Below are 13,521 nucleotides of genomic sequence, written 5' to 3'. Positions count from 1 at the left end.
AGTAGCCTATATTAATTTATTTGTAACATTAACTAATCGAACAAGTTTTTAATTTTAATTTTGAGATTCTGGTATTAGGATTCGATGTTTGAAGCCAACAGTTGGTTAATATGACGTATAAACAATCAACTGAATGATAATAATTGTTTTGAACATTTCTTTACAGAATAAATAAATAAAGATAGGCTTTACATAGGGTTTACAATTAATTTAAAACAGAAATAAGAAAATCATTCAATTTATCAAATCGGCCAGGGGGTAAAATTCCGGGTACGAACAAACTTTTGGCCACTCAGGTTACTACGTCATAGTGACGTCAGTTTTGCCCAGGGGGTAAAATTCCAGGGGGGATAAAATTCCGGCGACCCCGGAGGAAAACTCAATTCGAAAAGGACAAAATGTTAAGTTTCATTGCAACCCAGTTAAATATATAACTTCACAGTGCGTAAGTGCATGCCAAACACAATTTTAATTCTTTTAGATAAAACGGCAAGCCTTTTCAGCTCGAAGTTATTATTTTGTTACACTCGTATATTTGGGTGTTTTACTTAATTCCTTTCTTAATACAGTAAAGAAAGTTTTTCAATATGACTTATTAATTTTCAATGATTGTAATTAGTTGAGAATTGTTTTACTATTTAAGCCAAACTAATTTATATACAGTTCTCATATTCATTTCAACATAATTTGTAAGGCTTCAAATTAAAACAGTTTTGGAAATATTTTTGGCAATTTTACAAAATCAATTTTTGTTACGAAAAAAAAACAAGGCAATATAGAACGATTACTTCTTTCATTTATGTGTATTATGTTAATTCAATCGTGCTTAAAGCCTGATTAGTCATTATTGTCTCGTCAGAAAGAGGGGGAGAGAGAGAGAGTGAGAGAGAGAGAATGAATGGTGCCAATAGTACGGCTCTGCTCGCCTGCATTCATAAAATGACAAAACTATAAGTTCAGCGCGACCACAGCCGTGAAATGTTCCAGTTTTAATACGACCCTAATTGGTTAGAAGCTACGCCACTACTCCGAGGCTATTCATTTCATGAACACAGCGAGTAGTGAGAAAAATCCTTTTCAACATTTTACCGCATTTGAGTTATACTTATGCACGTTTTGTCCATTGAGTAAACTTCTAAAAGTAAATTAGCTGAATTTCTTCGTCCTGGATATTTCTGAGGCTCCAAATCACAATTTAATATTGTGTGTTAAGACTCCTCAAAATGTATTGCAAATAAGTAAAATCAGCTGTTCACTTGGACAATCTAATGAGTTATTTTAGACAATTTCTACAAAAAGATACAATATATGCTGGGTTATACTGGGTCAAATGTTACTGATATATGTAACTACTAGCTGTACCCGCGGGCTTCGCCCCGTTTAACTTCATAAGTATGCGCATGGCTCATTCACGTCCTGGTTGAAGTTCGTTCGCTACGCTCACTCACCTTTAGTTTGGAGCTCGTTCGCTGCGCTCACTTTCCTTCAGGTTAGCTCGTTCGCTACGCTAACTCGCCTCAAGGTTGAAGTTCGTTCGCTACGCTCACTCACCTTTTGGTTGGAAATTAGCTGTTGTCATAAATAAAAAAAAATTAATAGTGCTGCACCCTGTTGGTAATCCTTGTAACTTTTATGCTGTTGAACATCATAGAACAGAACCAACTTGTTTAATTGAGACAGCTGTTAAGATTCATTAATTCCTTTTAAATATGAAAAATCATAAGATTAACATGGGGAACTACAGAGCCACTGGGGCGGAGCCCGAAAGGGTTTTTGAGATAAGAATATGCTTTAATGTTAATCGGGAATGTGAGCTATCAGCATGCCAAATTTCAGCCCAATCCGTCCAGTAGTTTATGCGTGATTGAGCAACACACACAAACATACACACAAACTCACAAACTTTCAGATTTATAATATTAGTAAGATTTAATAAACAAATAACATATGTATGAACTGACTTTAATTATTTTCCTCAGTTAATGGTGGGAAGAAATTAGCGTAATGGTTTTATGCACTCTGTTGAAAGGTAAATGTTCGTAATTTAAAAGATTGGTGCCAAATAGGGTTGACATTTGATACTTGTTTTCGTGTGCGAGTAAGCACCAAACTAACATTCTAATTTACACCAATTAGTGAATGATAAGTTACGTAAGTTAATCAAATTCAATCAAAACATCCTGTGTTTGTTTTCATCCCCGGGCGTCAGTCAGGGTGGAAGTTTGGGGGGGGGGGGTGGCTGGGGGGGACTTACCTTGTTGTCGAGCGGGCAATGTTGCGATGACGTCACTGATCGAACTGTTGAGGACAATTGCGCATGCGTCACTGACTGCATCGCAACCAGCTGTTAGCTACAGGTGTCTCGTCAAAACGGAAAAAGAAGAAATCGCCTTCATTTACTAAAGGCTACGGCCACATGGGCGTTTTTCACGCAAGAAAACAGCGTGAAAATACGCGAGAAATATGATCAGCATGAAACGTAATGAGGTATGCCACACGCAGTGTGTTTTCCCGCAGTAGTGGGTGCCTATTTGTTTCAACGCTACTCTAATTTTTCACGTGTTTTCACGCTGCGTTTGTGCGTGAAAAAACGCCCGTGTGGCCGCAGCCTAAGAATTACTATCATTGTTGTTGCTAGTTACGCAAATGCTCATAACGTTTTAACACCCTACAGTCCTACAGTACTTAAAATATACTATGCAAGTCTTAAACACATTACACCAAAAATTCCTTGAAGTTATATTTTAGGCCATTTCTGTTCTTGGTGACATGTAAACTTCGGTTATCTTAATATAAATGTCAATACATTTGATCTATTTACATTACTTTTTACAGAAACTACATCTATAGGCCTTCCCAAACAACTAATATCTGGTTAAAATCTTCTTATTTTTATTTCTGGAATTTTCAATACTAAATTTGTATCTATATAGGTTACTTTTTACAGTACTACTAAATATCTATAGGCCAAAAACGTCTAAAAAATGTTGTTTACATTTTTCTAATATTTAGTTATGGTATTTTAACGGGTTTCGTTCATTCAGTGGCCGGCGAAGCGTGGCGTTGGCTTTAAAATTACAAGGAAGTTAACTTAACAATAAATACGTCATAGTAATTAACACTGTTCTATTGTAAAGACCTTCTTTAATGGGTTCAATGTCGTTATACATATGATAAAGACGGGATCTAAACCCAAACATGTCTAATCTATTTATACTAGAGGTCATCCAGTGGTCGAAAACTCGACCAAAAATATGTAATGTACAGACTTCTCTATTTTCACCCCAAGCTGTAAATAAAACATGTGATTGAAATTTCTTCCATTTGTTTGTATTTTCTGTTTATATTTCGTTGTTTTTCAGTCACCAGCTTAGCAACCCATAAGGCCAATGTAATTGGTTTTTAATTTATTTTTTTTGTGTTATTTTTTGAGCCTATTTTATTTTTAAAGGGATTCTACACATCTACAGGAAAATACATTTCTAACAGTATGCATGGTTTTTCTCGCGATGCACTCGAGCTGAGATAAAAGGTTTTTTATAAACATGCTTGCCTATTAATAGATAGATATATGTATATATATATTACTACTTGAGTAATGTGAACAATTTTATCGCTATTAAAAATTACTAAACTAAATGGTGTTGCCATGCAGGCTACTTTATCATTGATGAAAATAATCATGAGCAACTTTATGCGACTATGGGTCGGGAACATCGAGTTGTATTATTTTTACAGTACTTTGATGGTCGAGATCCATTTGTAGAAAAACGCTAAAAAGCAAGGCCAGCTTCTGAAAAATGATAAAATGTTTTCAAGAAATTTGGATTTCATCGGATTGTTATGAACAGTTGAAAGTTGACAATTGTTCGATTTCGAGCAGCAGGTACACTAGTTAGGCAAATTTCCCATATGGGAAATAAGTTATTACCGTATGTCACATCGTAAGACCTATACACGGGACCGATTTACTTTTTCGTTTCGATGTCCCCAGAGGCCAAAACACTATCCGTTCAAACAAGTTGGAGTTGTTATGTTGAATTTGAGTTGCAAGTGCCCAAAGTGTTATTGTACTTTCTCATGTGAGTTGAGTTTGATATACATAATGCGGACTTTAATTAATACGCCGCGATTTGACGCTGCTAACGACAACAGTTATACTCACACTTGAACTATTTTACAATTTAAAATGGTAAAATAAAATGTCAGCTATATTAAAGTTTTAAAATATAACTTAGTGTATAACTACCACCGGTATTCTATACACCACTATTGAATATAAAACTAGAGCAAAACTATATAAGTTGAAAATACAACATTTGATTTAAGATATAGGCCTGTTAGTTTTTGGTACATAATTGCAAAACAACTTGCTCTGAGAATGGTTCAAATGGCGTTTACGTTGAAAATAGCTCGTCGTACAATCCTATTTCATATGTTTTTTCGTTAGTTTGTTGAGATCTTGTTCAAGGAGTGAGTGCCAAAATACAATTTACGAGGGTAATACATTCCGACCGTTCTCACTCCTCTTTATTGGCAATAAAACAGCTTATTTACATCACAACAAACTGAGAACTATCAGCTGTGCAAATCTACAGGGTTTTCCTATCAGGGATTTCTCCGAAAATACTTAAAAGGTAAATGCACCAGAAGCTGACAGTTTGAGTTTCTTTACATCATTATATTGTGGTCTCTTAAAAATATGTGCACATAATTGCATTGTTAGAAGAACATATGTTTATTCTTGATTTGTTTACAAACAAATCAGTGAAATTTAGCCCATACTCGCTGAATGGTGGTGGTTTGAAAGCGACCCTGTCTGTACACATCACATTTAGTCGATTCCCTTAATGAAATTGTTAAGAAGATAAGTTTGGTTTTTTGTCATTTCGCTAAATTTCTTAAATAGTATTAATGATTAGGCTCATTATTTTTATCAATTATACCTTTGTTGACAATTTCATGATAAAATTGGGGTGTTAGAGGTTTTGGATTTAAAATTATATCAATGTCAGGCTTTGGTACACAAAAGCCTTACAAGTTCCACTAGCTGACAGGGGATATTTGCTACTTGCACAATATTAAATTGGGTTTACCTATCGAAATTTGCATGCTATATCATACATTTTAATTTTTTAATTAATATATGCCAAATTATCTTAAACAATTTTATTTTTTAAAAATATATATAAAGTACATATATTTTTTAATGTAAATATTTTTTTATTTTAAAATATGTAAATAAATTTTCTTAATAACGTTTTACATGATTTTATAATTTAATTATTAAGTTAGATTTTATTCGTCTTATAAATTATAAAACCCCTAGGTTTAGCAGCTATATATCATAGATGAAGTAACATAATAGTGCATTTTTATAGTTCCAGTGTCAGCTACTGGGACAACTGACAGTCAGCTACTGGTACAAGCACTTTTTTCACTGTCAGCCACTGGAACACGTACAAAGGTTGAATTAAGTTTAAAAATTTTATAAAATATATTTAAAAACCTCTTTTTGTATGACAAATTTGAAAACTACACTAAATTTAGAATCATATAAAATCCGTAATATCTCTTTAGTTCCTATTTATTCAGAACCACGGATTATTAAGTGCGTATAGTTTCTTATACTGTCAGCTACTGGTGCGTTTACCTTATCCCTTATCAGTTGATATCTCTAAATACTTAAATGTTTAGTTCTACGAGGTATAACGTGGTAGACTATAATCTTTCACATTGGATTGATTACACATTAGGGATTCCCTAAAGTATAATTTGGTTTGTTGTTTTTGTCAGTAAAAAACTAATTAAGAATAAAATAAGAGAAAAAAAACCACTAAGATTTAGAAGCCCTGTAGTAAAACCTTTAAATGCACTCTTAATGAATGCTAGTTGACAAAATATTATGTTTAAATATTTTCCGTAATTTGCTTAAGCAACTTGATGGTAGCTGAATAAACTATGCTAATGTAGTCTTTATTCATCTGTTCATGGCTTGAGCAAAGAATTTTGACGATGGTCGCTTTTATGGTACCCGGAGAGAGTTTATAAATTGACCATACGATAAGTTTTCTAGTCTTGTATAATATTCTTAATTTACTCGCCCTCTTCTTTAATCTGCAACTGTCAATATAAAAATATGTACACTAAGAAGTTAATAGAATAATTGATGCTTAATAATTATCATGCCTTAAAGTTTGAAGTTTAACCGTGAGCTATGTTTTTGGAAATGATGTTAAAAGTAGTGGATTCCTACTATGCAATCATATTGTATCGTAACAAAAACGTTAGTGTAATATATGTAATTTAACATATAATTTACTCTACAATGAATTGTGTTCAACGCAGAAATAACTAGTCTCTAGTAATTTGTATTATTTTCTGCATTGAATATTTTTCTGCATCATTTATATCACCGTCGGGTTTACATAGATTTATTACGTATTAAATAAAGTAAAGATCATTCACTGTAGTTCACAAACTCTGCATACTTGTACAAATGCTTGAATTCATGCTCTGTGGATAATGTTGACGTTACCGATTGAAGGGGCTCGGACGTAGGTCGTCACTGTTAACGACGGCGCGCTGACGACGTTACATTATGAAACTGAAACGTCGTGGTAATGACTGGGGGCTGGGATATCGTTGCTGTTTGTTTAATATAGTCCCACGTTTTTTTAATGAGTAAAATTAATTATTTTTGTTGAAACACTTTCGAACTGTTATTTTGGTTATTCTAGGAAACAAACCACGAATGTCACAATCATAGAATCTATAGAGTCGTACTCTCGATAATAGGAGGGGTCACTACTCACTATATCGGACAAACTTTTAACCTCTTTTGGCTCAAACTGTTTCACCCCTATTGCATACATGGAACCAATATGATCACAATAAAATCAGTGCTCAGCCTAATATCAAGCTAAAGGATTCTACAAGTATGCTCTTAAAAAGTGAATTCTTACCAAACATACGTGTTATAATGGACTAATATTGGCCTTTGTTTTTCAGATGCTGGTTGGACGAGGTGTTGAAAAGCATTACTTCATGACCCTGCAGCGCATCAGTTGAAGGCAGTAAGTTATCTTAATAGAAATTTTACCCAATTTTAAAATGTATTTCGAATTAAGTATTTTATTTTATAACTTTGTTATTCACTGCCAGGACGTGGTTGTGCCAGAGACTCTACACAAGGGGAACCTCTGAGCGCGGGTTATAGACATACAGCACTGTACTACTGTAGTCGGCATCAGACCACATCACGTAAACACGAACAAATCGCTCTGTTAATCTTATAAACGTGTTTAAAGCTCAATATATTATATTCTTTTTAGATCGAACTAAGAACATTCTTGTGAGAAAACTTCACCGTAAACTCGTTAAAGAAATTATTAATATCAGCTGAGAAGTTAAGAAGGAGTTTCGTTTTAAAAACTGTCTGTGTATTAAATAAGTAGGGATTAGGTCCTACACCTTTTCCATTGTATCCCACATTTATATTTATGAGTTATAAGGTGTAGGATTAATTTCACCATTCCTGTCTGACGCAATAATTGATAAAGTTATAAATACTTCCAACACGGCGTGGGCGTACACAGGTCCCCCGCTATATCTTTTTAGCCTTTGTATCTGTTTTGTTATGAATGTTCCTGTATGTAATACTAGCTGTGTACCCGTTCTACGCACGGGGATCTTATAATATTCAGTTGAAACCTTCTTATATAAAGAACAGCAGTTGGTTTGCATATTTTAAGATATGCTGGCCAAACTATTATACATAGCTTCATTTTATGTTGTTTTTTGTTGTTCCGGATCGGTATGACAATCAATAAAAGGTTAAATTACCTCTGTGTCTGCCGGTCGATCCTATAACGGTAGGCTTACTTTTATTTTTACTATCTGATCTCGTTTGCATGGCTCAATCACGTCCTGGTTGAAGTTCGTTCGCTACGCTCACTCACCTGTATGTTGGAGCTCGTTCGCTGCGCTCACTTTCCTTCAGGTTAGCTCGTTCGCTACGCTCACTTGCCTTCAGGTTAGCTCGTTCGCTACGCTCACTCGCCTCCAGGTTGCAAATTAGCTGTTGTCATAAATGTAAAAGAAATAATAGTGCTAGTGCTGCACCCTGTTGGTAATCCTTGTAACTTTAATGCTATTGAACATCACAGAACAGAACCAACTTGTTTAATTGAAACAGCTGTTAAGATTCAATAATTTCATTTCTCATAAGGTTAACATGGGCTTCCAGAAATTCCACGTCAAAAATCGACAAAAACTTGATTTTCAAGGGTTTACTGTTAAATATCTAACTGTCTCATATTCGATGAAATACGTCTAAAACCATCTCATATATGTATAGTATTTGGAAAATAAGTTTCAGGCGGGACAGTGCTATAGTTATTGAGGAGTAGTTGTAATAAAGTGCGTATTTTAGCGTTACCAAGAGAATGACAGATAGACAGACAGACAGACAGACAGACAGAAATTGAGATAAGGTTTGATTCGGTTTCTCTGACCTATGAAATGTAAAAATAACCAAAAAGTTCATTATTCTAAGCAATGTACAGACAAAACTCTAATTTTATTTATATAGATAGCTGTGTACCCGTTCTACGCACGGGGATCTTATAATATTCAGTTGAAACCTTCTTATATAAAGAACAGCAGTTGGTTTGCATATTTTAAGATATGCTGGCCAAACTATTATACATAGCTTCATTTTATGTTGTTTTTTGTTGTTCCGGATCGGTATGACAATCAATAAAAGGTTAAATTACCTCTGTGTCTGCCGGTCGATCCTATAACGGTAGGCTTACTTTTATTTTTACTATCTGATCTCGTTTGCATGGCTCAATCACGTCCTGGTTGAAGTTCGTTCGCTACGCTCACTCACCTGTATGTTGGAGCTCGTTCGCTGCGCTCACTTTCCTTCAGGTTAGCTCGTTCGCTACGCTCACTTGCCTTCAGGTTAGCTCGTTCGCTACGCTCACTCGCCTCCAGGTTGCAAATTAGCTGTTGTCATAAATGTAAAAGAAATAATAGTGCTAGTGCTGCACCCTGTTGGTAATCCTTGTAACTTTAATGCTATTGAACATCACAGAACAGAACCAACTTGTTTAATTGAAACAGCTGTTAAGATTCAATAATTTCATTTCTCATAAGGTTAACATGGGCTTCCAGAAATTCCACGTCAAAAATCGACAAAAACTTGATTTTCAAGGGTTTACTGTTAAATATCTAACTGTCTCATATTCGATGAAATACGTCTCAAAACCATCTCATATATGTATAGTATTTGGAAAATAAGTTTCAGGCGGGACAGTGCTATAGTTATTGAGGAGTAGTTGTAATAAAGTGCGTATTTTAGCGTTACCAAGAGAATGACAGATAGACAGACAGACAGACAGACAGACAGACAGACAGAAATTGAGATAAGGTTTGATTCGGTTTCTCTGACCTATGAAATGTAAAAATAACCAAAAAGTTCATTATTCTAAGCAATGTACAGACAAAACTCTAATTTTATTTATATAGATTAACCAAACTTAACCATATACTGTAACTCACTGTAAGAGTTTATTTTTGTCAGAATGAAACACCTAAGTACAGCGTATATAACTACTCTATGTGAAGTATGGAGGGTTGATGAACCCCAGACAATCAATATGACATTGACAACTACGTGACTGAAGACTTGACGATCGTCATAGACCTTGGACATTTTACTTTCAACATTGTTCATTTTTTTTATCCACATATTTATTAGTTTAGAGTTAGAAATATCAACCACATATCACAGAAAATTCTGTAATTATAGTCCTATTTGATTTTGATTTTGGATAAACTTACCAGCAAATTCATGTGAACACCTCTTTTCTATTGCTGTGGTCACTTTGTTTATACAATATCAACCAAAAAAGTTATTTGTGTAACTATTGTGCGAAGTGGCACTTTGCGCTCGTGAAACACATTTTATTTCTCCTACAGTTACTATAAAGCATGTAAGTAATTAGTCTTTCAAACACTATACAACACGTTTTTAGTTAAGGTTAATTCAAAATGTTGAGCGAAATGGGAAACACTGCACCAGCTAATCGTAGTCGTAGTATCTTTAGTGTTCTAACTTATTTTCAACCGTACGCGTACTATGTGTCTTGTAAAAGTACACTGTTTTGTGTTGTTTGGTTGGAATACTAGAGTGCGGCAAACACTCAACCAACAAACACTTTATAATGGTTAACACCTAAACAATTAATTTAGTATATCGAAGTGTTCTCGTAACGTTTTTAATTACGAAGAAAATTCAAAAATTAAATTTCCCATGATATATTTTGATCAAACTTGGCAAATGTATTTATTTTATACTTAGCTATTAATATTTTACTAAAAAAATAACTATTACCCTCCCTGTACAGTAGCAGCAAACCTATGTACTCCTTAAACATTTGTTATTGACAATGAAATCAGGCAAATGGAAATTCACTTAGTTTGCATGTTTGCTGCAGCGGGGGTATTTTAATTTATGGTTCTTACACCAATTTGCTTTTGCCAACATACTAAGCTGAATTGCACGAAGAAACGCAACATAGAAAAAAGATTGAATCTTTGGTAAATAAATTTTGGATACATGTACACTATTGTAATTCCTTCTTCTTCTTTTTTGTTAGAGAGTGGTCCAAACCCTTGTCCTGTTGGCCTAGTGATAAAGGACATGGGGAGGCCTATGGTAACGATCTCGCTTGGAATCGAACCACCAGCCTTCAGATTTGAAGGTACTACTATTTGGGTTATTCGTTCAACTAATGCTAACAAAAGAGAATAAACCAACCGCTTCATTTTAAAACGGCTCACTTATAAACAAATATGCAAAGAAGAATTAATGAAAAATCAAACCCTCGAGTAACATGGATTGTAAATACGTCAAACAATCTTGTCTTGGTATAAGTGACAGCATTGACAGCGTAGTTTAATCAGTAGTTAAATACAAGGGGTGTTGCAGCCTGCTGCGCGTGCGGAGTTGCTTAATATTGCGGCATTCCCCTTCACCAAGGCCTCATTACAGTAACCTTAGCGGCTTACTACAGTCATACAGTGTGAGTGTAATGTGTACACAAAATACCTAACCTCAAACTCAACACTAGCAAGTGCTCAAGGCCACATTCGGAGCAGATCTTCCTGGATCCATACTTTTATCTGAAGTACTGCGTATTTTGCTTTGTATTGTTATCGTGATAAAAGGCAATTCTCTCGTTCTTGAGGTGTCCCTAAACATATTTGAAATGAATGATAGTTTAAATTAGACAACGATATGTCAGAGAACAGGGAAGAGGAGGTCGGTGTAATTTGGTTGCCCGGTCCAAGTGTAGCCATAGAGTTAATTAATTAGTTTATTAATTGGTGAACGGTTTGGTGGTTAACACCGATCACCAATCGATTACACTGCTCTGACTGGGTAAAAAGGAGAGTGTTATGAATTTTGACAGTTCTTGAGGCTGTTTTCCTTAATCTATTTACTTTAGTGTGTAGTCACTAACCTACCTACAGTACTTATTTTGTAGATATATGATTTATTCTACTGAAATAATTTATACGATGCATTTAATAATGATGTTATCATACAGTCTTTATACCATTTATTATTTGGATTATTGTGCAATATTTTGATGTGCATGAGAAATATACTCATCCATATAATAAATGGGTGTCATAATAAACTAAACATTTAGCTGGTGCACAGCGTAGAGTGTATAGGGTGCACTAGGGTAAGTCCCCTTATTTTCTCAAGGGCGTTGATATAATGTATCCGTGTAGGCCTGTAATTAAAAAAAAATACTTCAATAATTTTCCTCTTTACTACCTGAGTATTATAAGCGTAATATGTCATAACATGATTATCGAATAATATTAGTGTAGGTATAGACAATGTGACAATGTCTCTGTTATGGTATTTACACAGTATTGATCTTTATTTCCTTGAGGGTTATGACACTGTAGGTACAATAACAATTTATTCTTCGGTGGAAAGTTGTTTTGTGGTTGTCAGGGAACGGTGCAAGTACGAGTCTAGTTACTAGCATCAAGTTGACAAATGAAATCGTAGTTATTTAATTACTCAATTAAAGATGACGAACTTGGCCTATAATCAATCTGGAGAATAGCCGAACCTGTAATATCATTGATCTTCTGTTATAGTTCCTTTAAATCTGAGCCACCTGCAAGTATAGGTAATAGGTAGATAAGTAATTGAGACTTGCAGTGTTAGTGTTGACTGCGCCAGTGCAGCTGCAGCGTTATGCAAGTTAACTTTCACACGAGCAGACGACTGTTGCGTGTTGGGTAACGCGCAACTCCTCCAGGCGCAGATAACTAAACCCTTCAACTTTGTCGCTCCCTGCATACAACGTCCAGGTTTTCCATACTCTGACATCTTTGTATACAATAGCCTAGTTCTAGTACACTCAAACTCATCACGCACGCTGTGACGCATGGAGATCGATTTACCGCCAAATACCACATCTCGCGCGCTTTTCCCACTTTCACTGGTCCTTGGCGGGGAAACTGTAGCAAACAATAGCGGCGGTGTTATTGTGTCTTGGAAACCGTTATAGAACCAGTGTTGTGTTTGTAGGCTATAACTAGGCGAATGCGGCATTAGAGTAGAACTGAGGTAATAGTGGTAAGGTTGTATTTCAAGGACAGAGATTTTTACCTTTTGTTCCATTGTTTTTCTTAAGAAATATGTAATGATGTTGCAGTTTTTACGGCATAAGAATTGAAAAATTCACAGTCCAGCATTTTTTATAAACCTCTGGTAATTACGTGAAGAGTACTAATGGCAACAAGCTACATTTTAACTTAATACCAATGTATGTCTATTGAATGGTATATTTTAAATAGGTCTATAATATATAGGCTATGCACAATTTAACAATAATATACCTAACCAAAGTCACTTTAGTTAAACCTTACACGAAAGCAAAACTGCGGGATGACGCATTGTGTCTAAACTGTCATAAAGATAGAAGTGTAGTGCTAAGTCATCAACATCGCATTGTTGTGTTTGTTGTCTCATAACGCAAAGGACTTTTCTGTCATCAACCGCAATGAAATCCAAGTCATCCAATCCAACACATGACTGATTTGAGGTAAATATGTGATTCGAGTGAAAGGGTGATATATATTGTAATACAATAATAATGTATGATAGCCAAAACAAAACATTCAACACAAATGCGTCTGCATTGTTTTGCTTTATAATACTCGTATACAAAAGAATTCAGAATCTAATACGCTACATGAAATTTTGTCGGTTGAACTCCTCCGCCATTTCTTAACCGATTTTTTCCATTGACGTCTCATTGGAAAGAGCGTGTCGCGTAGATTTGCAAACTGGCATTTGAAAAAGTCCCTTGGGCTCTGCCCCAGTGGCTTTAAAAGTTCCCATGTTATCCTTACGAAGAACATAATTGTTTACATTTTGATCAGCTGTATAATTTAATTGCTGGTATATTTATTTTTCAA

General features: G+C 34.9%; 1 protein-coding gene across 3 annotated transcripts in view; it reads left to right on the top strand.

The window, feature by feature from the left end:
• Positions 1–13,521, top strand: part of LOC128987366 (protein yippee-like 2) — a 119,919-nt gene that overhangs the window by 22,395 nt on the left and 84,003 nt on the right. For 2 of the 3 annotated variants that reach the window (XM_054408180.1, XM_054408179.1), the window contains exon 2: positions 7,012–7,076. The gene's annotated coding sequence lies outside the window, so the exon portion shown is untranslated. Of the gene's footprint in view, positions 1–7,011; positions 7,077–10,667; positions 10,773–13,521 lie in introns of all 3 variants that reach the window. The other variant, XM_054408181.1, reaches the window with a different exon arrangement.

The sequence above is a fragment of the Macrosteles quadrilineatus genome, unplaced genomic scaffold (genome assembly GCF_028750875.1).
Source record: "Macrosteles quadrilineatus isolate MER2022 unplaced genomic scaffold, UCM_ALF_1.0 Scaffold_2__2_contigs__length_208266976, whole genome shotgun sequence".
Lineage (NCBI taxonomy): Eukaryota > Metazoa > Arthropoda > Insecta > Hemiptera > Cicadellidae > Macrosteles > Macrosteles quadrilineatus.
This window is presented reverse-complemented; position numbering and strand designations above follow the sequence as displayed.